This window comes from Loxodonta africana (assembly GCF_030014295.1).
Source record: "Loxodonta africana isolate mLoxAfr1 chromosome 22 unlocalized genomic scaffold, mLoxAfr1.hap2 SUPER_22_unloc_1, whole genome shotgun sequence".
NCBI classification, from domain to species: Eukaryota; Metazoa; Chordata; class Mammalia; order Proboscidea; family Elephantidae; genus Loxodonta; species Loxodonta africana.
Genome location: NW_026974836.1, coordinates 355233 through 378552, shown reverse-complemented (window position 1 = coordinate 378552; position 23320 = coordinate 355233).

The following is a 23320-nucleotide window of genomic DNA, read 5'->3' as shown; positions in this document are numbered from 1 at the left end:
TATTCGGGCCTATACTTCCCTGCGGGACTCTGTTCGGGCCTATTCTGGCCTGCGAGACCCTCGGTTCGCCCGTATTGTGGTCTGCGGGACCCTCGTTCGGGCCCATTCTCGCCTTCGAGACCCTCTGTTCGGGCTTTTCTGGCCTGCGGGACTCTCCGTTCGGGCCTATTCTTGGGAGCGGGTCTCTATTCGGGCCTATTTTTGCCTAAGGGCTCCTCTATTCGGGCCTATTCTGGCCTGCGGGACTCTCCGTTCGGGCCTATTCTCACCTGGGGAACTCTCCGTTCGGGCCTTTCTGGCCTTCGGGACTCTGTTCGGGTCTCTTCTTGCCAGCGGGGCTCTTCGTTTGGGCCTATTCTTGCCTGCAGAACTCTGTTCGGGCCTCTTCTTGCCTGCACAGCCCCTCTACTCGGGCCTCTTTTTGCCTGCGGGACTCTGTCCAGGCCTATTGTTGCCCCCGGAAAACTCCGTTCGGTCCTATTCTGGCTTGTGGGACTCTGTTCGGGCCTATGCTTGCCTGCGGGAATCTCCTTTCAGGGTTATGCTGACCTGTGGGATTCTCAGTTTGGGCGTATTCTCGCCTGCAGGACATCTCTTCGGGCCTATTCTCGCCCGCGGGACCCTCCGTTCGGTCGTTTCTGGCCTGCGGGACTCTCCGTTCGGGCCTAATCTTGCCTGCAGGATTCTGCGTTCGGGCTTACTCTTGCTTGCCGGACAGGGTTCGGGCCTCTTCTTGCCTGCACGGCTCCTCTACTCGGGCCTCATTTTGCCTTCGGGACACCGTTCGGGTCTATTCTTGGTCCGGGAATCTCCGTTCGGGCCTATGCTGGCCTGCTGGACTCTGTTCGGGCCTATGCTTGCCTGCGGGAATGACCGTTCGTTCCTATGTTGGCCTGCGGGACTCTCCGTTCAGGCCATTCTGGCCTGCGGGACTCTCCGTTCGGGCCTATTCTCTGGAGCGGGACTTTACTCGGGCCTATTCTTGCCTCCGGGCCTCCTCTATTCTTGCCTATTCTTGCCTCCGGGAATCTCCGTTCTGGCCTGTTCGGGCCTGCGGGACTCTGTTCGGGCCTATGCTTGCCTGCAGGAATCTCTGTTCTGGCCTATTCTTGCCTGCGGGACTCTCCGTTTGGGCGTATCCTTGCCTGCGGGACTCTGTTCGGGCCTCTTCTTGCCCGCACGGCTCCTCTACTCGGGCCTATTTTTGCCTGTGGGACTCTATTGGGGCCTATTCTTGCCTCCGACAATCTCCGTTCGGGCCTATTCTGGCCTGCGGGACTCTTCGTTCGGGCCTAGGCTTCCCTTTGGCAATCTCCGTTCAGGCGTATGCTGGCCTGCAGGACTCTGTTCGGGCCTTTGGTTGCTTTCGGAAATCCCCGTACTGGCCTATTCTGGCCTGCGGAATTCTGTTGGGGGCTATTCTTGCTCCGGGAATCTCTGTTCGGGACTATTCTGGCCTGTGGGACTCTGTTCGGGCCCATGCCTGCCTGCGGGGCTCTCTGTTCAGGTCTTTTTCGCCTACAGGACTCTCCGTTCGGGCCTATTCTCTGGAGTGGGACTTTAGTCGGGCCTACTCTTGCCTACGGTGCTCCTCTATTCTTGCCTCTGGGATTCTGTTCGGGCCTATTCTTGTCTGCGGGACTCTCCGTTTGAGCCTATTCTTGCCTGTGGGTTCTCCGTTCAGGGCTACTCTTGCCAGCGAGACTCTGTTCGTGCCTCATCTTGCCTGCATGGCTGCTCTACTCGGGCCTACTCTTGCCTGCGGGACTCTGTTCGGGCCTATCCTTGCTCTGGGAAACTCCGTTCGGGCATACCCTGGCCTGCGGGACTCCGTTCGGGCCTATTCTGGCCTGCGGGACTCTGTTTGGGCCTATGCTTGCCTACGGGAATCTCCGTTCAGGCGTATGCTGGCCTGCGGTATTCTCAATTTGGGCATATTCTCTCGCCTCCGGGACTTTCCTTTGGGCCTATTCTCGCCTGTGCAACTCTCCGTTCGGGCCTATTCTTGCCTGCGGGACTCTCCGTTCCGGCCTATTCTTGCCTGCGGGTCTCTCCGTTCGGGACAATTCTGACCTGCAAAACTCTCCGTTCGGACCTAATCTAGCCTCTGGGAGTCTCCTTTCGGTCTCGTGTTGCGTGCGGGGCTGCTCCATTCCAGCCTTTTGTGCTTACGGAGCTCCGATATTCGGTCCTGTTCTAGCATGCGGAGCTCCGCTACTCAGGCCTGATTGTGCGTGCGGGGCTCCGCTACTCGGGCCTGTTGGTGCATGCGGGGCTCCACTACTTGGGCCTGTTCTTGCATGCGGGGCTCCGCTACTCGGGTCTGTTCGTGCTTGCAGGGTTCTGCTACTCGGGCCTGTTCGTGCGTGCGGGGATCCGTTATTCAGGCCTGATAGTGTGTGCAGGGCTCCTCTATTCAGGCCTGTCCTTCCCTGCGGGACTCTATTCGGGCCTATACTTCCCTGCGGGACTCTGTTCGGGCCTATTCTGGCCTGCGAGACCCTCCGTTCGCCCCTATCGTGGTCTGCGGGACCCTCGTTCGGGCCCATTCTCGCCTTCGAGACCCTCTGTTCGGGCTTTTCTGGCCTGCGGGACTCTCCGTTCGGGCCTATTCTTGTGAGCGGGTCTCTATTCGGGCCTATTTTTGCCTAAGGGCTCCTCTATTCGGGCCTATTCTGGCCTGCGGGACTCTCCGTTCGGGCCTATTCTCACCTGGGGAACTCTCCGTTCGGACCTTTCTGACCTTCGGGACTCGGTTCGGGTCTCTTCTTGCCAGCGGGGCTCTTCGTTTGGGCCTATTCTTGCCTGCAGGACTCTGTTCGTGCCTCTTCTTGCCTGCACAGCCCCTCTACTCGGGCCTATTTTTGCCTGCAGGACTCTATCCAGGCCTATTGTTGCCCCCGGAAAACTCCGTTCGGTCCTATTCTGGCTTGTGGGACTCTGTTCGGGCCTATGCTTGCCTGCGGGAATCTCCTTTCAGGGTTATGCTGACCTGTGGGATTCTCAGTTTGGGCGTATTCTCGCCTGCAGGACATCTCTTCGGGCCTATTCTCGCCCGCGGGACCCTCCGTTCGGTCGTTTCTGGCCTGCGGGACTCTCCGTTCGGGCCTAATCTTGCCTGCAGGATTCTGCATTCGGGCTTATTCTTGCTTGCCGGACAGGGTTCGGGCGTCTTGTTGCCTGCACGGCTCCTCTACTCGGGCCTCATTTTGCCTTCGGGACACCGTTCGGGTCTATTCTTGGTCCGGGAATCTCCGTTCGGGCCTATGCTGGCTTGCTGGACTCTGTTCGGGCCTATGCTTGCCTGCGGGAATGACCGTTCGGGCCTATGTTGGCCTGCGGGACTCTCCGTTCGGGCCTTTCTTGCCTGCGGGACTCTCCGTTCGGGACTATTCTCTGGAGCGGTACTTTACTCGGGCCTATTCTTGCCTCAGGGCCTCCTCTATTCTTGCCTATTCTTGCCTCCGGGAATCTCCGTTCTGGCCTGTTCGGGCCTGCGGGACTCTGTTCGGGCCTATGCTTGCCTGCAGGAATCTCTGTTCCGCCCTACTCTGGCCTGCGGGACTCTCCGTTCGGGCGTATTCTGGCCTGCGGGACTCTGATCGGGCCTATTCTTAGTCCGGGAATCTCCGATCGGGAGTACCCTGGCTTGCGGGACTCTGTTCGGGCCTATGCTTGCCTGCAGGAATCTCTGTTCCGGCCTATTCTGGCCTGCAGGACTCTTTTTGGGCCTATGCTTGCCTACGGGAATCTCCGTTCAGGCGTATGCTGGCCTGCGGGTCTCTCTGTTCGGGCCTATTCTTGCCTGCGGGTCTCTCCGTTCGTGCCTATTCTTGCCTGCGGGACTCTCCGTTTGGGCGTATCTTTGCCTGCGGGACTCTGTTCGGGCCTCTTCTTGCCCGCACGGCTCCTCTACTCGGGCCTATTTTTGCCTGTGGGACTCTATTGGGGCCTATTCTTGCGTCCGACAATCTCCGTTCGGGCCTATTCTGGCCTGCGGGACTCTTCGTTCGGGCCTAGGCTTCCCTTTGGCAATCTCCGTTCAGGCGTATGCTGGCCTGCGGGACTCTGTTCGGGCCTTTGGTTGCTTTCGGAAATCCCCGTTCTGGCCTATTCTGGCCTGCGGAATTCTGTTCGGGGCTATTCTTGCTCCGGGAATCTCTGTTCGGGACTATTCTGGCCTGTGGGACTCTGTTCGGGCCCATGCCTGCCTGCGGGGCTCTCTGTTCAGGCCTTTTTCGCCTACGGGACTCTCCGTTCGGGCCTATTCTCTGGAGCGGGACTTTAGTCGGGCCTACTCTTGCCTACGGGGCTCCTCTATTCTTGCCTCTGGGATTCTGTTCGGGCCTATTCTTGTCTGCGGGACTCTCCGTTTGAGCCTATTCTTGCCTGTGGGTTCTCCGTTCAGGGCTACTCTTGCCAGCGGGACTCTGTTCGTGCCTCATCTTGCCTGCATGGCTGCTCTACTCGGGCCTACTCTTGCCTGCGGGACTCTGTTCGGGCCTATCCTTGCTCTGGGAATCTCCGTTCGGGCATACCCTGGCCTGCGGGACTCCGTTCGGGCCTATTCTGGCCTGCGGGACTCTGTTTGGGCCTATGCTTGCCTGCAGGAATCTCTGTTCCGGCCTATTGTGGCCTGCAGCACTCTCCGTTTGGGCCTATTCTGGCCTACGGGACTCTGTTTGGGCCTATGCTTGCCTACGGGAATCTCCGTTCAGGCGTATGCTGGCCTGCGGTGTTCTCAATTTGGGCATATTCTCTCGCCTCCGGGACTTTCCTTTGGGCCTATTCTCGCCTGCGCATCTCTCCGTTCGGGCCTATTCTTGCCTGCGGGACTCTCCGTTCCGGCCTATTCTTGCCTGCGGGTCTCTCCGTTCGGGACAATTCTGACCTGCAAAACTCTCCGTTCGGACCTAATCTAGCCTCTGGGAGTCTCCTTTGGGGTCTCCTGTTGCGTGCGGGGCTGCTCCATTCCAGCCTTTTGTGCTTACGGAGCTCCGATATTCGGTCCTGTTCTAGCATGCGGAGCTCCGCTACTCAGGCCTGATTGTGCGTGCGGGGCTCCGCTACTCGGGCCTGTTGGTGCATGCGGGGCTCCACTACTTGGGCCTGTTCTTGCATGCGGGGCTCCGCTACTCGGGTCTGTTCGTGCTTGCAGGGTTCTGCTACTCGGGCCTGTTCGTGCGTGCGGGGCTCCGCTATTCAGGCCTGATAGTGTGTGCGGGGCTCCTCTATTCAGGCCTGTCCTTCCCTGCGGGACTCTATTCGGGCCTATACTTCCCTGCGGGACTCTGTTCGGGCCTATTCTGGCCTGCGAGACCCTCGGTTCGCCCCTATTGTGGTCTGCGCGACCCTCGTTCGGGCCCATTCTCGCCTTCGAGACCCTCTGTTCGGGCTTTTCTGGCCTGCGGGACTCTCCGTTCGGGCCTATTCTTGGGAGCGGGTCTCTATTCGGGCCTATTTTTGCCTAAGGGCTCCTCTATTCGGGCCTATTCTGGCCTGCGGGACTCTCCGTTCGGGCCTATTCTCACCTGGGGAACTCTCCGTTCGGGCCTTTCTGGCCTTCGGGACTCTGTTCGGGTCTCTTCTTGCCAGCGGGGCTCTTCGTTTGGGCCTATTCTTGCCTGCAGAACTCTGTTCGGGCCTCTTCTTGCCTGCACAGCCCCTCTACTCGGGCCTCTTTTTGCCTGCGGGACTCTGTCCAGGCCTATTGTTGCCCCCGGAAAACTCCGTTCGGTCCTATTCTGGCTTGTGGGACTCTGTTCGGGCCTATGCTTGCCTGCGGGAATCTCCTTTCAGGGTTATGCTGACCTGTGGGATTCTCAGTTTGGGCGTATTCTCGCCTGCAGGACATCTCTTCGGGCCTATTCTCGCCCGCGGGACCCTCTGTTCGGTCGTTTCTGGCCTGCGGGACTCTCCGTTCGGGCCTAATCTTGCCTGCAGGATTCTGCGTTCGGGCTTACTCTTGCTTGCCGGACAGGGTTCGGGCCTCTTCTTGCCTGCACGGCTCCTCTACTCGGGCCTCATTTTGCCTTCGGGACACCGTTCGGGTCTATTCTTGGTCCGGGAATCTCCGTTCGGGCCTATGCTGGCCTGCTGGACTCTGTTCGGGCCTATGCTTGCCTGCGGGAATGACCGTTCGGGCCTATGTTGGCCTGCGGGACTCTCCGTTCGGGCCATTCTGGCCTGCGGGACTCTCCGTTCGGGCCTATTCTCTGGAGCGGGACTTTACTCGGGCCTATTCTTGCCTCCGGGCCTCCTCTATTCTTGCCTATTCTTGCCTCCGGGAATCTCCGTTCTGGCCTGTTCGGGCCTGCGGGACTCTGTTCGGGCCTATGCTTGCCTGCAGGAATCTCTGTTCCGCCCTACTCTGGCCTGCGGGACTCTCCGTTCAGGCCTATTCTGGCCTGCGGGACTCTGTTCGGGCCTATTCTTGTTCCGGGAATCGCCGGTCGGGCGTACCCTGCCTTGCGGGACTCTGTTCGGGCCTATGCTTGCCTGCAGGAATCTCTGTTCTGGCCTATTCTGGCCTGCAGGACTCTCCGTTCGGGCCTATTCTGGCCTGCAGGACTCTGTTTGGGCCTATGCTTGCCTACGGGAATCTCCGTTCAGGCGTATGCTGGCCTGCGGGTCTCTCCGTTCGGGCCTATTCTTGCCTGCGGGACTCTCCGTTTGGGCGTATCCTTGCCTGCGGGACTCTGTTCGGGCCTCTTCTTGCCCGCACGGCTCCTCTACTCGGGCCTATTTTTGCCTGTGGGACTCTATTGGGGCCTATTCTTGCCTCCGACAATCTCCGTTCGGGCCTATTCTGGCCTGCGGGACTCTTCGTTCGGGCCTAGGCTTCCCTTTGGCGATCTCCGTTCAGGCGTATGCTGGCCTGCGGGACTCTGTTCGGGCCTTTGGTTGCTTTCGGAAATCCCCGTTCTGGCCTATTCTGGCCTGCGGAATTCTGTTCGGGGCTATTCTTGCTCCGGGAATCTCTGTTCGGGACTATTCTGGCCTGTGGGACTCTGTTCGGGCCCATGCCTGCCTGCGGGGCTCTCTGTTCAGGCCTTTTTCGCCTACGGGACTCTCCGTTCGGGCCTATTCTCTGGAGCGGGACTTTAGTCGGGCCTACTCTTGCCTACGGGGCTCCTCTATTCTTGCCTCTGGGATTCTGTTCGGGCCTATTCTTGTCTGCGGGACTCTCCGTTTGAGCCTATTCTTGCCTGTGGGTTCTCCGTTCAGGGCTACTCTTGCCAGCGGGACTCTGTTCGTGCCTCATCTTGCCTGCATGGCTGCTCTACTCGGGCCTACTCTTGCCTGCGGGACTCTGTTCGGGCCTATCCTTGCTCTGGGAATCTCCGTTCGGGCATACCCTGGCCTGCGGGACTCCGTTCGGGCCTAATCTGGCCTGCGGGACTCTGTTTGGGCCTATGCTTGCCTGCAGGAATCTCTGTTCCGGCCTATTGTGGCCTGCAGCACTCTCCGTTTGGTCCTATTCTGGCCTACGGGACTCTGTTTGGGCCTATGCTTGCCTACGGGAATCTCCGTTCAGGCGTATGCTGGCCTGCGGTGTTCTCAATTTGGGCATACTCTCTCGCCTCCGGGACTTTCCTTTGGGCCTATTCTCGCCTGCGCATCTCTCCGTTCGGGCCTATTCTTGCCTGCGGGACTCTCCGTTCCGGCCTATTCTTGCCTGCGGGTCTCTCCGTTCGGGACAATTCTGACCTGCAAAACTCTCCGTTCGGACCTAATCTAGCCTCTGGGAGTCTCCTTTGGGGTCTCCTGTTGCGTGCGGGGCTGCTCCATTCCAGCCTTTTGTGCTTACGGAGCTCCGATATTCGGTCCTGTTCTAGCATGCGGAGCTCCGCTACTCAGGCCTGATTGTGCGTGCGGGGCTCCGCTACTCGGGCCTGTTGGTGCATGCGGGGCTCCACTACTTGGGCCTGTTCTTGCATGCGGGGCTCCGCTACTCGGGTCTGTTCGTGCTTGCAGGGTTCTGCTACTCGGGCCTGTTCGTGCGTGCGGGGCTCCGCTATTCAGGCCTGATAGTGTGTGCGGGGCTCCTCTATTCAGGCCTGTCCTTCCCTGCGGGACTCTATTCGGGCCTATACTTCCCTGCGGGACTCTGTTCGGGCCTATTCTGGCCTGCGAGACCCTCGGTTCGCCCCTATTGTGGTCTGCGGGACCCTCGTTCGGGCCCATTCTCGCCTTCGAGACCCTCTGTTCGGGCTTTTCTGGCCTGCGGGCCTCTCCGTTCGGGCTTATTCTTGGGAGCGGGTCTCTATTCAGGCCTATTTTTGCCTAAGGGCTCCTCTATTCGGGCCTATTCTGGCCTGCGGGACTCTCCGTTCGGGCCTATTCTCACCTGGGGAACTCTCCGTTCGGGCCTTTCTGGCCTTCGGGACTCTGTTCGGGTCTCTTCTTGCCAGCGGGGCTCTTCGTTTGGGCCTATTCTTGCCTGCAGAACTCTGTTCGGGCCTCTTCTTGCCTGCACAGCCCCTCTACTCGGGCTTATTTTTGCCTGCGGGACTCTGTCCAGGCCTATTGTTGCCCCCGGAAAACTCCGTTCGGTCCTATTCTGGCTTGTGGGACTCTGTTCGGGCCTATGCTTGCCTGCGGGAATCTCCTTTCAGGGTTATGCTGACCTGTGGGATTCTCAGTTTGGGCGTATTCTCGCCTGCAGGACATCTCTTCGGGCCTATTCTCGCCCGCGGGACCCTCCGTTCGGTCGTTTCTGGCCTGCGGGACTCTCCATTCGGGCCTAATCTTGGGAGCGGGAGCGGGACTCTACTCGGGCCTATTCTTGCCTAGGGGCCTCTTCTATTCGTGCTTATTCTTGCCAGTGGGACTCTGTTCAGGCCCGTTCTTGCCTGCAGGATTCTGCGTTCGGGCTTATTCTTGCTTGCCGGACAGTGTTCGGGCGTCTTGTTGCCTGCACGGCTCCTCTACTCGGGCCTCATTTTGCCTTCGGGACACCGTTCGGGTCTATTCTTGGTCCGGGAATCTCCGTTCGGGCCTATGCTCGCCTGCTGGACTCTGTTCGGGCCTATGCTTGCCTGCGGGAATGACCGTTCGGGCCTATGTTGCCCTGCGGGACTGACCGTTCGGGCCGTTCTGACCTTCGGGACTCTGTTCGGGTCTCTTCTTGCCAGCGGGGCTCTTCGTTTGGGCCTATTCTTGCCTGCAGAACTCTGTTCGGGCCTCTTCTTGCCTGCACAGCCCCTCTACTCGGGCCTATTTTTGCCTGCGGGACTCTGTCCAGGCCTATTGTTGCCCCCGGAAAACTCCGTTCGGTCCTATTCTGGCTTGTGGGACTCTGTTCGGGCCTATGCTTGCCTGCGGGAATCTCCTTTCAGGGTTATGCTGACCTGTGGGATTCTCAGTTTGGGCGTATTCTCGCCTGCAGGACATCTCTTCGGGCCTATTCTCGCCCGCGGGACCCTCCGTTCGGTCGTTTCTGGCCTGCGGGACTCTCCGTTCGAGCCTAATCTTGCCTGCAGGATTCTGCGTTCGGGCTTACTCTTGCTTGTCGGACAGGGTTCGGGCGTCTTCTTGCCTGCACGGCTCCTCTACTCGGGCCTCATTTTGCCTTCGGGACACCGTTCGGGTCTATTCTTGGTCCGGGAATCTCCGTTCGGGCCTATGCTGGCTTGCTGGACTCTGTTCGGGCCTATGCTTGCCTGCGGGAATGACCGTTCGGGCCTATGTTGGCCTGCGGGACTCTCCGTTCGGGCCATTCTGGCCTGCGGGACTCTCCGTTCGGGCCTATTCTCTGGAGCGGGACTTTACTCGGGCCTATTCTTGCCTCCGGGCCTCCTCTATTCTTGCCTATTCTTGCCTCCGGGAATCTCCGTTCTGGCCTGTTCGGGCCTGCGGGACTCTGTTCGGGCCTATGCTTGCCTGCAGGAATCTCTGTTCCGCCCTACTCTGGCCTGCGGGACTCTCCGTTCAGGCCTATTCTGGCCTGCGGGACTCTGTTCGGGCCTATTCTTGCTCCGGGAATCGCCGGTCGGGCGTACCCTGCCTTGCGGGACTCTGTTCGGGCCTATGCTTGCCTGCAGGAATCTCTGTTCTGGCCTATTCTGGCCTGCAGGACTCTGTTTGGGCCTATGCTTGCCTACGGGAATCTCCGTTCAGGCGTATGCTGGCCTGCGGGTCTCTCCATTCGGGCCTATTCTTGCCTGCGGGACTCTCCGTTTGGGCGTATCCTTGCCTGCGGGACTCTGTTCGGGGCTCTTCTTCCCCGCACGGCTCCTCTACTTGGGCCTATTTTTGCCTGTGGGACTCTATTGGGGCCTATTCTTGCCTCCGACAATCTCCGTTCGGGCCTATTCTGGCCTGCGGGACTCTTCGTTCGGGCCTAGGCTTCCCTTTGGCAATCTCCGTTCAGGCGTATGCTGGCCTGCAGGACTCTGTTCGGGCCTTTGGTTGCTTTCGGAAATCCCCGTACTGGCCTATTCTGGCCTGCGGAATTCTGTTGGGGGCTATTCTTGCTCCGGGAATCTCTGTTCGGGACTATTCTGGCCTGTGGGACTCTGTTCGGGCCCATGCCTGCCTGCGGGGCTCTCTGTTCAGGTCTTTTTCGCCTACAAGACTCTCCGTTCGGGCCTATTCTCTGGAGTGGGACTTTAGTCGGGCCTACTCTTGCCTACGGTGCTCCTCTATTCTTGCCTCTGGGATTCTGTTCGGGCCTATTCTTGTCTGCGGGACTCTCCGTTTGAGCCTATTCTTGCCTGTGGGTTCTCCGTTCAGGGCTACTCTTGCCAGCGAGACTCTGTTCGTGCCTCATCTTGCCTGCATGGCTGCTCTACTCGGGCCTACTCTTGCCTGCGGGACTCTGTTCGGGCCTATCCTTGCTCTGGGAAACTCCGTTCGGGCATACCCTGGCCTGCGGGACTCCGTTCGGGCCTATTCTGGCCTGCGGGACTCTGTTTGGGCCTATGCTTGCCTACGGGAATCTCCGTTCAGGCGTATGCTGGCCTGCGGTATTCTCAATTTGGGCATATTCTCTCGCCTCCGGGACTTTCCTTTGGGCCTATTCTCGCCTGTGCAACTCTCCGTTCGGGCCTATTCTTGCCTGCAGGACTCTGTCCAGGCCTATTGTTGCCCCCGGAAAACTCCGTTCGGTCCTATTCTGGCTTGTGGGACTCTGTTCGGGCCTATGCTTGCCTTCGGGAATCTCCTTTCAGGGTTATGCTGACCTGTGGGATTCTCAGTTTGGGCGTATTCTCGCCTGCAGGACATCTCTTCGGGCCTATTCTCGCCCGCGGGACCCTCCGTTCGGTCGTTTCTGGCCTGCGGGACTCTCCGTTCGGGCCTAATCTTGCCTGCAGGATTCTGCGTTCGGGCTTATTCTTGCTTGCCGGACAGGGTTCGGGCGTCTTGTTGCCTGCACGGCTCCTCTACTCGGGCCTCATTTTGCCTTCGGGACACCGTTCGGGTCTATTCTTGGTCCGGGAATCTCCGTTCGGGCCTATGCTGGCCTGCTGGACTCTGTTCGGGCCTATGCTTGCCTGCGGGAATGACCGTTCGGGCCTATGTTGGCCTGCGGGACTCTCCGTTCGGGCCTTTCTTGCCTGCGGGACTCTCCGTTCGGGACTATTCTCTGGAGCGGGACTTTACTCGGGCCTATTCTTGCCTCCGGGCCTCCTCTTTTCTTGCCTATTCTTGCCTCCGGGAATCTCCGTTCTGGCCTGTTCGGGCCTGCGGGACTCTGTTCGGGCCTATGCTTGCCTGCAGGAATCTCTGTTCCGCCCTACTGTGGCCTGCGGGACTCTCCGTTCGGGCGTATTCTGGCCTGCGGGACTCTGATCGGGCCTATTCTTAGTCTGGGAATCTCCGATCGGGAGTACCCTGGCTTGCGGGACTCTGTTCGGGCCTATGCTTGCCTGCAGGAATCTCTGTTCTGGCCTATTCTGGCCTGCAGGACTCTCCGTTCGGGCCTATTCTGGCCTGCAGGACTCTGTTTGGGCCTATGCTTGCCTACGGGAATCTCCGTTCAGGCGTATGCTGGCCTGCGGGTCTCTCCGTTCGGGCCTATTCTTGCCTGCGGGACTCTCCGTTTGGGCGTATCCTTGCCTGCGGGACTCTGTTCGGGCCTCTTCTTGCCCGCACGGCTCCTCTACTCGGGCCTATTTTTGCCTGTGGGACTCTATTGGGGCCTATTCTTGCCTCCGACAATCTCCGTTCGGGCCTATTCTGGCCTGCGGGACTCTTCGTTCGGGCCTAGGCTTCCCTTTGGCGATCTCCGTTCAGGCGTATGCTGGCCTGCGGGACTCTGTTCGGGCCTTTGGTTGCTTTCGGAAATCCCCGTTCTGGCCTATTCTGGCCTGCGGAATTCTGTTCGGGGCTATTCTTGCTCCGGGAATCTCTGTTCGGGACTATTCTGGCCTGTGGGACTCTGTTCGGGCCCATGCCTGCCTGCGGGGCTCTCTGTTCAGGCCTTTTTCGCCTACGGGACTCTCCGTTCGGGCCTATTCTCTGGAGCGGGACTTTAGTCGGGCCTACTCTTGCCTACGGGGCTCCTCTATTCTTGCCTCTGGGATTCTGTTCGGGCCTATTCTTGTCTGCGGGACTCTCCGTTTGAGCCTATTCTTGCCTGTGGGTTCTCCGTTCAGGGCTACTCTTGCCAGCGGGACTCTGTTCGTGCCTCATCTTGCCTGCATGGCTGCTCTACTCGGGCCTACTCTTGCCTGCGGGACTCTGTTCGGGCCTATCCTTGCTCTGGGAATCTCCGTTCGGGCATACCCTGGCCTGCGGGACTCCGTTCGGGCCTATTCTGGCCTGCGGGACTCTGTTTGGGCCTATGCTTGCCTGCAGGAATCTCTGTTCCGGCCTATTGTGGCCTGCAGCACTCTCCGTTTGGGCCTATTCTGGCCTACGGGACTCTGTTTGGGCCTATGCTTGCCTACGGGAATCTCCGTTCAGGCGTATGCTGGCCTGCGGTATTCTCAATTTGGGCATATTCTCTCGCCTCCGGGACTTTCCTTTGGGCCTATTCTCGCCTGCGCATCTCTCCGTTCGGGCCTATTCTTGCCTGCGGGACTCTCCGTTCCGGCCTATTCTTGCCTGCGGGTCTCTCCGTTCGGGACAATTCTGACCTGCAAAACTCTCCGTTCGGACCTAATCTAGCCTCTGGGAGTCTCCTTTGGGGTCTCCTGTTGCGTGCGGGGCTGCTCCATTCCAGCCTTTTGTGCTTACGGAGCTCCGATATTCGGTCCTGTTCTAGCATGCGGAGCTCCGCTACTCAGGCCTGATTGTGCGTGCGGGGCTCCGCTACTCGGGCCTGTTGGTGCATGCGGGGCTCCACTACTTGGGCCTGTTCTTGCATGCGGGGCTCCGGTACTCGGGTCTGTTCGTGCTTGCAGGGCTCTGCTACTCGGGCCTGTTCGTGCGTGTGGGGCTCCGCTATTCAGGCCTGATAGTGTGTGCGGGGCTCCTCTATTCAGGCCTGTCCTTCCCTGCGGGACTCTATTCGGGCCTATACTTCCCTGCGGGACTCTGTTCGGGCCTATTCTGGCCTGCGAGACCCTCGGTTCGCCCGTATTGTGGTCTGCGGGACCCTCGTTCGGGCCCATTCTCGCCTTCGAGACCCTCTGTTCGGGCTTTTCTGGCCTGCGGGACTCTCCGTTCGGGCCTATTCTTGTGAGCGGGTCTCTATTCGGGCCTATTTTTGCCTAAGGGCTCCTCTATTCGGGCCTATTCTGGCCTGCGGGACTCTCCGTTCGGGCCTATTCTCACCTGGGGAACTCTCTGTTCGGGCCTTTCTGGCCTTCGGGACTCTGTTCGGGTCTCTTCTTGCCAGCGGGGCTCTTCGTTTGGGCCTATTCTTGCCTGCAGAACTCTGTTCGGGCCTCTTCTTGCCTGCACAGCCCCTCTACTCGGGCCTCTTTTTGCCTGCGGGACTCTGTCCAGGCCTATTGTTGCCCCCGGAAAACTCCGTTCGGTCCTATTCTGGCTTGTGGGACTCTGTTCGGGCCTATGCTTGCCTGCGGGAATCTCCTTTCAGGGTTATGCTGACCTGTGGGATTCTCAGTTTGGGCGTATTCTCGCCTGCAGGACATCTCTTCGGGCCTATTCTCGCCCGCGGGACCCTCCGTTCGGTCGTTTCTGGCCTGCGGGACTCTCCGTTCGGGCCTAATCTTGCCTGCAGGATTCTGCGTTCGGGCTTACTCTTGCTTGCCGGACAGGGTTCGGGCCTCTTCTTGCCTGCACGGCTCCTCTACTCGGGCCTCATTTTGCCTTCGGGACACCGTTCGGGTCTATTCTTGGTCCGGGAATCTCCGTTCGGGCCTATGCTGGCCTGCTGGACTCTGTTCGGGCCTATGCTTGCCTGCGGGAATGACCGTTCGTTCCTATGTTGGCCTGCGGGACTCTCCGATCAGGCCATTCTGGCCTGCGGGACTCTCCGTTCGGGCCTATTCTCTGGAGCGGGACTTTACTCGGGCCTATTCTTGCCTCCGGGCCTCCTCTATTCTTGCCTATTCTTGCCTCCGGGAATCTCCGTTCTGGCCTGTTCGGGCCTGCGGGACTCTGTTCGGGCCTATGCTTGCCTGCAGGAATCTCTGTTCTGGCCTATTCTGGCCTGCAGGACTCTCCGTTCGGGCCTATTCTGGCCTGCAGGACTCTGTTTGGGCCTATGCTTGCCTACGGGAATCTCCGTTCAGGCGTATGCTGGCCTGCGGGTCTCTCCGTTCGTGCCTATTCTTGCCTGCGGGACTCTCCGTTTGGGCGTATCCTTGCCTGCGGGACTCTGTTCGGGCCTCTTCTTGCCCGCACGGCTCCTCTACTCGGGCCTATTTTTGCCTGTGGGACTCTATTGGGGCCTATTCTTGCCTCCGACAATCTCCGTTCGGGCCTATTCTGGCCTGCGGGACTCTTCGTTCGGGCCTAGGCTTCCCTTTGGCGATCTCCGTTCAGGCGTATGCTGGCCTGCGGGACTCTGTTCGGGCCTTTGGTTGCTTTCGGAAATCCCCGTTCTGGCCTATTCTGGCCTGCGGAATTCTGTTCGGGGCTATTCTTGCTCCGGGAATCTCTGTTCGGGACTATTCTGGCCTGTGGGACTCTGTTCGGGCCCATGCCTGCCTGCGGGGCTCTCTGTTCAGGCCTTTTTCGCCTACGGGACTCTCCGTTCGGGCCTATTCTCTGGAGCGGGACTTTAGTCGGGCCTACTCTTGCCTACGGGGCTCCTCTATTCTTGCCTCTGGGATTCTGTTCGGGCCTATTCTTGTCTGCGGGACTCTCCGTTTGAGCCTATTCTTGCCTGTGGGTTCTCCGTTCAGGGCTACTCTTGCCAGCGGGACTCTGTTCGTGCCTCATCTTGCCTGCATGGCTGCTCTACTCGGGCCTACTCTTGCCTGCGGGACTCTGTTCGGGCCTATCCTTGCTCTGGGAATCTCCGTTCGGGCATACCCTGGCCTGCGGGACTCCGTTCGGGCCTATTCTGGCCTGCGGGACTCTGTTTGGGCCTATGCTTGCCTGCAGGAATCTCTGTTCCGGCCTATTGTGGCCTGCAGCACTCTCCGTTTGGGCCTATTCTGGCCTACGGGACTCTGTTTGGGCCTATGCTTGCCTACGGGAATCTCCGTTCAGGCGTATGCTGGCCTGCGGTGTTCTCAATTTGGGCATATTCTCTCGCCTCCGGGACTTTCCTTTGGGCCTATTCTCGCCTGCGCATCTCTCCGTTCGGGCCTATTCTTGCCTGCGGGACTCTCCGTTCCGGCCTATTCTTGCCTGCGGGTCTCTCCGTTCGGGACAATTCTGACCTGCAAAACTCTCCGTTCGGACCTAATCTAGCCTCTGGGAGTCTCCTTTGGGGTCTCCTGTTGCGTGCGGGGCTGCTCCATTCCAGCCTTTTGTGCTTACGGAGCTCCGATATTCGGTCCTGTTCTAGCATGCGGAGCTCCGCTACTCAGGCCTGATTGTGCGTGCGGGGCTCCGCTACTCGGGCCTGTTGGTGCATGCGGGGCTCCACTACTTGGGCCTGTTCTTGCATGCGGGGCTCCGGTACTCGGGTCTGTTCGTGCTTGCAGGGCTCTGCTACTCGGGCCTGTTCGTGCGTGCGGGGCTCCGCTATTCAGGCCTGATAGTGTGTGCGGGGCTCCTCTATTCAGGCCTGTCCTTCCCTGCGGGACTCTATTCGGGCCTATACTTCCCTGCGGGACTCTGTTCGGGCCTATTCTGGCCTGCGAGACCCTCGGTTCGCCCCTATTGTGGTCTGCGGGACCCTCGTTCGGGCCCATTCTCGCCTTCGAGACCCTCTGTTCGGGCTTTTCTGGCCTGCGGGACTCTCCGTTCGGGCCTATTCTTGGGAGCGGGTCTCTATTCGGGCCTATTTTTGCCTAAGGGCTCCTCTATTCGGGCCTATTCTGGCCTGCGGGACTCTCCGTTCGGGCCTATTCTCACCTGGGGAACTCTCCGTTCGGGCCTTTCTGGCCTTCGGGACTCTGTTCGGGTCTCTTCTTGCCAGCGGGGCTCTTCGTTTGGGCCTATTCTTGCCTGCAGAACTCTGTTCGGGCCTCTTCTTGCCTGCACAGCCCCTCTACTCGGGCCTCTTTTTGCCTGCGGGACTCTGTCCAGGCCTATTGTTGCCCCCGGAAAACTCCGTTCGGTCCTATTCTGGCTTGTGGGACTCTGTTCAGGCCTATGCTTCCCTGCGGGAATCTCCTTTCAGGGTTATGCTGACCTGTGGGATTCTCAGTTTGGGCGTATTCTCGCCTGCAGGACATCTCTTCGGGCCTATTCTCGCCCGCGGGACCCTCCGTTCGGTCGTTTCTGGCCTGCGGGACTCTCCGTTCGGGCCTAATCTTGCCTGCAGGATTCTGCGTTCGGGCTTACTCTTGCTTGCCGGACAGGGTTCGGGCCTCTTCTTGCCTGCACGGCTCCTCTACTCGGGCCTCATTTTGCCTTCGGGACACCGTTCGGGTCTATTCTTGGTCCGGGAATCTCCGTTCGGGCCTATGCTGGCCTGCTGGACTCTGTTCGGGCCTATGCTTGCCTGCGGGAATGACCGTTCGGGCCTATGTTGGCCTGCGGGACTCTCCGTTCGGGCCATTCTGGCCTGCGGGACTCTCCGTTCGGGCCTATTCTCTGGAGCGGGACTTTACTCGGGCCTATTCTTGCCTCCGGGCCTCCTCTATTCTTGCCTATTCTTGCCTCCGGGAATTTCCGTTCTGGCCTGTTCGGGCCTGCGGGACTCTGTTCGGGCCTATGCTTGCCTGCAGGAATCTCTGTTCCGCCCTACTCTGGCCTGCGGGACTCTCCGTTCAGGCCTATTCTGGCCTGCGGGACTCTGTTCGGGCCTATTCTTGTTCCGGGAATCGCCGGTCGGGCGTACCCTGCCTTGCGGGACTCTGTTCGGGCCTATGCTTGCCTGCAGGAATCTCTGTTCTGGCCTATTCTGGCCTGCAGGACTCTCCGTTCGGGCCTATTCTGGCCTGCAGGACTCTGTTTGGGCCTATGCTTGCCTACGGGAATCTCCGTTCAGGCGTATGCTGGCCTGCGGGTCTCTCCGTTCGGGCCTATTCTTGCCTGCGGGACTCTCCGTTTGGGCGTATCCTTGCCTGCGGGACTCTGTTCGGGCCTCTTCTTGCCCGCACGGCTCCTCTACTCGGGCCTATTTTTGCCTGTGGGACTCTATTGGGGCCTATTCTTGCCTCCGACAATCTCCGTTCGGGCCTATTCTGGCCTGCGGGACTCTTCGTTCGGGCCTAGGCTTCCCTTTGGCGATCTCCGTTCAGGCGTATGCTGGCCTGCGGGACTCTGTTCGGGCCTTTGGTTGCTTTCGGAAATCCCCGTTCTGGCCTATTCTGGCCTGCGGAATTCTGTTCGGGGCTATTCTTGCTCCGGGAATCTCTGTTCGGGACTATTCTGGCCTGTGGGACTCTGTTCGGGCCCATGCCTGCCTGCGGGGCTCTCTGTTCAGGCCTTTTTCGCCTACGGGACTCTCCGTTCGGGCCTATTCTCTGGAGCGGGACTTTAGTCGGGCCTACTCTTGCCTACGGGGCTCCTCTATTCTTGCCTCTGGGATTCTGTTCGGGCCTATTCTTGTCTGCGGGACTCTCCCTTTGAGCCTATTCTTGCCTGTGGGTTCTCCGTTCAGGGCTACTCTTGCCAGCGGGACTCTGTTCGTGCCTCATCTTGCCTGCATGGCTGCTCTACTCGGGCCTATTCTTGCCTGCGGGACTGTGTTCGGGCCTATCCTTGCTCTGGGAATCTCCGTTCGGGCATACCCTGGCCTGCGGGACTCCGTTCGGGCCTAATCTGGCCTGCGGGACTCTGTTTGGGCCTATGCTTGCCTGCAGGAATCTCTGTTCCGGCCTATTGTGGCCTGCAGCACTCTCCGTTTGGGCCTATTCTGGCCTACGGGACTCTGTTTGGGCCTATGCTTGCCTACGGGAATCTCCGTTCAGGCGTATGCTGGCCTGCGGTGTTCTCAATTTGGGCATACTCTCTCGCCTCCGGGACTTTCCTTTGGGCCTATTCTCGCCTGCGCATCTCTCCGTTCGGGCCTATTCTTGCCTGCGGGACTCTCCGTTCCGGCCTATTCTTGCCTGCGGGTCTCTCCGTTCGGGACAATTCTGACCTGCAAAACTCTCCGTTCGGACCTAATCTAGCCTCTGGGAGTCTCCTTTGGGGTCTCCTGTTGCGTGCGGGGCTGCTCCATTCCAGCCTTTTGTGCTTACGGAGCTCCGATATTCGGTCCTGTTCTAGCATGCGGAGCTCCGCTACTCAGGCCTGATTGTGCGTGCGGGGCTCCGCTACTCGGGCCTGTTGGTGCATGCGGGGCTCCACTACTTGGGCCTGTTCTTGCATGCGGGGCTCTGCTACTCGGGTCTGTTCGTGCTTGCAGGGCTCTGCTACTCGGGCCTGTTCGTGCGTGCGGGGCTCCGCTATTCAGGCCTGATAGTGTGTGCGGGGCTCCTCTATTCAGGCCTGTCCTTCCCTGCGGGACTCTATTCGGGCCTATACTTCCCTGCGGGACTCTGTTCGGGCCTATTCTGGCCTGCGAGACCCTCGGTTCGCCCCTATTGTGGTCTGCGGGACCCTCGTTCGGGCCCATTCTCGCCTTCGAGACCCTCTGTTCGGGCTTTTCTGGCCTGCGGGACTCTCCGTTCGGGCCTATTCTTGGGAGCGGGTCTCTATTCAGGCCTATTTTTGCCTAAGGGCTCCTCTATTCGGGCCTATTGTGGCCTGCGGGACTCTCCGTTCGGGCCTATTCTCACCTGGTGAACTCTCCGTTCGGGCCTTTCTGGCCTTCGGGACTCTGTTCGGGTCTCTTCTTGCCAGCGGGGCTCTTCGTTTGGGCCTATTCTTGCCTGCAGAACTCTGTTCGGGCCTCTTCTTGCCTGCACAGCCCCTCTACTCGGGCTTATTTTTGCCTGCGGGACTCTGTCCAGGCCTATTGTTGCCCCCGGAAAACTCCGTTCGGTCCTATTCTGGCTTGTGGGACTCTGTTCGGGCCTATGCTTGCCTGCGGGAATCTCCTTTCAGGGTTATGCTGACCTGTGGGATTCTCAGTTTGGGCGTATTCTCGCCTGCAGGACATCTCTTCGGGCCTATTCTCGCCCGCGGGACCCTCCGTTCGGTCGTTTCTGGCCTGCGGGACTCTCCATTCGGGCCTAATCTTGGGAGCGGGAGCGGGACTCTACTCGGGCCTATTCTTGCCTAGGGGCCTCTTCTATTCGTGCTTCTTCTTGCCAGTGGGACTCTGTTCAGGCCCGTTCTTGCCTGCAGGATTCTGCGTTCGGGCTTATTCTTGCTTGCCGGACAGTGTTCGGGCGTCTTCTTGCCTGCACGGCTCCTCTACTCGGGCCTCATTTTGCCTTCGGGACACCGTTCGGGTCTATTCTTGGTCCGGGAATCTCCGTTCGGGCCTATGCTCGCCTGCTGGACTCTGTTCGGGCCTATGCTTGCCTGCGGGAATGACCGTTCGGGCCTATGTTGCCCTGCGGGACTGACCGTTCGGGCCGTTCTGACCTTCGGGACTCTGTTCGGGTCTCTTCTTGCCAGCGGGGCTCTTCGTTTGGGCCTATTCTTGCCTGCAGAACTCTGTTCGGGCCTCTTCTTGCCTGCACAGCCCCTCTACTCGGGCCTATTTTTGCCTGCGGGACTCTGTCCAGGCCTATTGTTGCCCCCGGAAAACTCCGTTCGGTCCTATTCTGGCTTGTGGGACTCTGTTCGGGCCTATGCTTGCCTGCGGGAATCTCCTTTCAGGGTTATGCTGACCTGTGGGATTCTCAGTTTGGGCGTATTCTCGCCTGCAGGACATCTCTTCGGGCCTATTCTCGCCCGCGGGACCCTCCGTTCGGTCGTTTCTGGCCTGCGGGACTCTCCGTTCGAGCCTAATCTTGCCTGCAGGATTCTGCGTTCGGGCTTACTCTTGCTTGTCGGACAGGGTTCGGGCGTCTTCTTGCCTGCACGGCTCCTCTACTCGGGCCTCATTTTGCCTTCGGGACACCGTTCGGGTCTATTCTTGGTCCGGGAATCTCCGTTCGGGCCTATGCTGGCTTGCTGGACTCTGTTCGGGCCTATGCTTGCCTGCGGGAATGACCGTTCGGGCCTATGTTGGCCTGCGGGACTCTCCGTTCGGGCCATTCTGGCCTGCGGGACTCTCCGTTCGGGCCTATTCTCTGGAGCGGGACTTTACTCGGGCCTATTCTTGCCTCCGGGCCTCCTCTATTCTTGCCTATTCTTGCCTCCGGGAATCTCCGTTCTGGCCTGTTCGGGCCTGCGGGACTCTGTTCGGGCCTATGCTTGCCTGCAGGAATCTCTGTTCCGCCCTACTCTGGCCTGCGGGACTCTCCGTTCAGGCCTATTCTGGCCTGCGGGACTCTGTTCGGGCCTATTCTTGCTCCGGGAATCGCCGGTCGGGCGTACCCTGCCTTGCGGGACTCTGTTCGGGCCTATGCTTGCCTGCAGGAATCTCTGTTCTGGCCTATTCTGGCCTGCAGGACTCTGTTTGGGCCTATGCTTGCCTACGGGAATCTCCGTTCAGGCGTATGCTGGCCTGCGGGTCTCTCCATTCGGGCCTATTCTTGCCTGCGGGACTCTCCGTTTGGGCGTATCCTTGCCTGCGGGACTCTGTTCGGGGCTCTTCTTCCCCGCACGGCTCCTCTACTTGGGCCTATTTTTGCCTGTGGGACTCTATTGGGGCCTATTCTTGCCTCCGACAATCTCCGTTCGGGCCTATTCTGGCCTGCGGGACTCTTCGTTCGGGCCTAGGCTTCCCTTTGGCAATCTCCGTTCAGGCGTATGCTGGCCTGCAGGACTCTGTTCGGGCCTTTGGTTGCTTTCGGAAATCCCCGTACTGGCCTATTCTGGCCTGCGGAATTCTGTTGGGGGCTATTCTTGCTCCGGGAATCTCTGTTCGGGACTATTCTGGCCTGTGGGACTCTGTTCGGGCCCATGCCTGCCTGCGGGGCTCTCTGTTCAGGTCTTTTTCGCCTACAGGACTCTCCGTTCGGGCCTATTCTCTGGAGTGGGACTTTAGTCGGGCCTACTCTTGCCTACGGTGCTCCTCTATTCTTGCCTCTGGGATTCTGTTCGGGCCTATTCTTGTCTGCGGGACTCTCCGTTTGAGCCTATTCTTGCCTGTGGGTTCTCCGTTCAGGGCTACTCTTGCCAGCGAGACTCTGTTCGTGCCTCATCTTGCCTGCATGGCTGCTCTACTCGGGCCTACTCTTGCCTGCGGGACTCTGTTCGGGCCTATCCTTGCTCTGGGAAACTCCGTTCGGGCATACCCTGGCCTGCGGGACTCCGTTCGGGCCTATTCTGGCCTGCGGGACTCTGTTTGGGCCTATGCTTGCCTACGGGAATCTCCGTTCAGGCGTATGCTGGCCTGCGGTATTCTCAATTTGGGCATATTCTCTCGCCTCCGGGACTTTCCTTTGGGCCTATTCTCGCCTGTGCAACTCTCCGTTCGGGCCTATTCTTGCCTGCGGGACTCTCCGTTCCGGCCTATTCTTGCCTGCGGGTCTCTCCGTTCGGGACAATTCTGACCTGCAAAACTCTCCGTTCGGACCTAATGTAGCCTCTGGGAGTCTCCTTTCGGTCTCGTGTTGCGTGCGGGGCTGCTCCATTCCAGCCTTTTGTGCTTACGGAGCTCCGATATTCGGTCCTGTTCTAGCATGCGGAGCTCCGCTACTCAGGCCTGATTGTGCGTGCGGGGCTCCGCTACTCGGGCCTGTTGGTGCATGCGGGGCTCCACTACTTGGGCCTGTTCTTGCATGCGGGGCTCCGCTACTCGGGTCTGTTCGTGCTTGCAGGGTTCTGCTACTCGGGCCTGTTCGTGCGTGCGGGGATCCGCTATTCAGGCCTGATAGTGTGTGCAGGGCTCCTCTATTCAGGCCTGTCCTTCCCTGCGGGACTCTATTCGGGCCTATACTTCCCTGCGGGACTCTGTTCGGGCCTATTCTGGCCTGCGAGACCCTCCGTTCGCCCCTATCGTGGTCTGCGGGACCCTCGTTCGGGCCCATTCTCGCCTTCGAGACCCTCTGTTCGGGCTTTTCTGGCCTGCGGGACTCTCCGTTCGGGCCTATTCTTGTGAGCGGGTCTCTATTCGGGCCTATTTTTGCCTAAGGGCTCCTCTATTCGGGCCTATTCTGGCCTGCGGGACTCTCCGTTCGGGCCTATTCTCACCTGGGGAACTCTCCGTTCGGACCTTTCTGACCTTCGGGACTCGGTTCGGGTCTCTTCTTGCCAGCGGGGCTCTTCGTTTGGGCCTATTCTTGCCTGCAGGACTCTGTTCGGGCCTCTTCTTGCCTGCACAGCCCCTCTACTCGGGCCTATTTTTGCCTGCAGGACTCTGTCCAGGCCTATTGTTGCCCCCGGAAAACTCCGTTCGGTCCTATTCTGGCTTGTGGGACTCTGTTCGGGCCTATGCTTGCCTGCGGGAATCTCCTTTCAGGGTTATGCTGACCTGTGGGATTCTCAGTTTGGGCGTATTCTCGCCTGCAGGACATCTCTTCGGGCCTATTCTCGCCCGCGGGACCCTCCGTTCGGTCGTTTCTGGCCTGCGGGACTCTCCGTTCGGGCCTAATCTTGCCTGCAGGATTCTGCGTTCGGGCTTATTCTTGCTTGCCGGACAGGGTTCGGGCGTCTTGTTGCCTGCACGGCTCCTCTACTCGGGCCTCATTTTGCCTTCGGGACACCGTTCGGGTCTATTCTTGGTCCGGGAATCTCCGTTCGGGCCTATGCTGGCCTGCTGGACTCTGTTCGGGCCTATGCTTGCCTGCGGGAATGACCGTTCGGGCCTATGTTGGCCTGCGGGACTCTCCGTTCGGGCCTTTCTTGCCTGCGGGACTCTCCGTTCGGGACTATTCTCTGGAGCGGGACT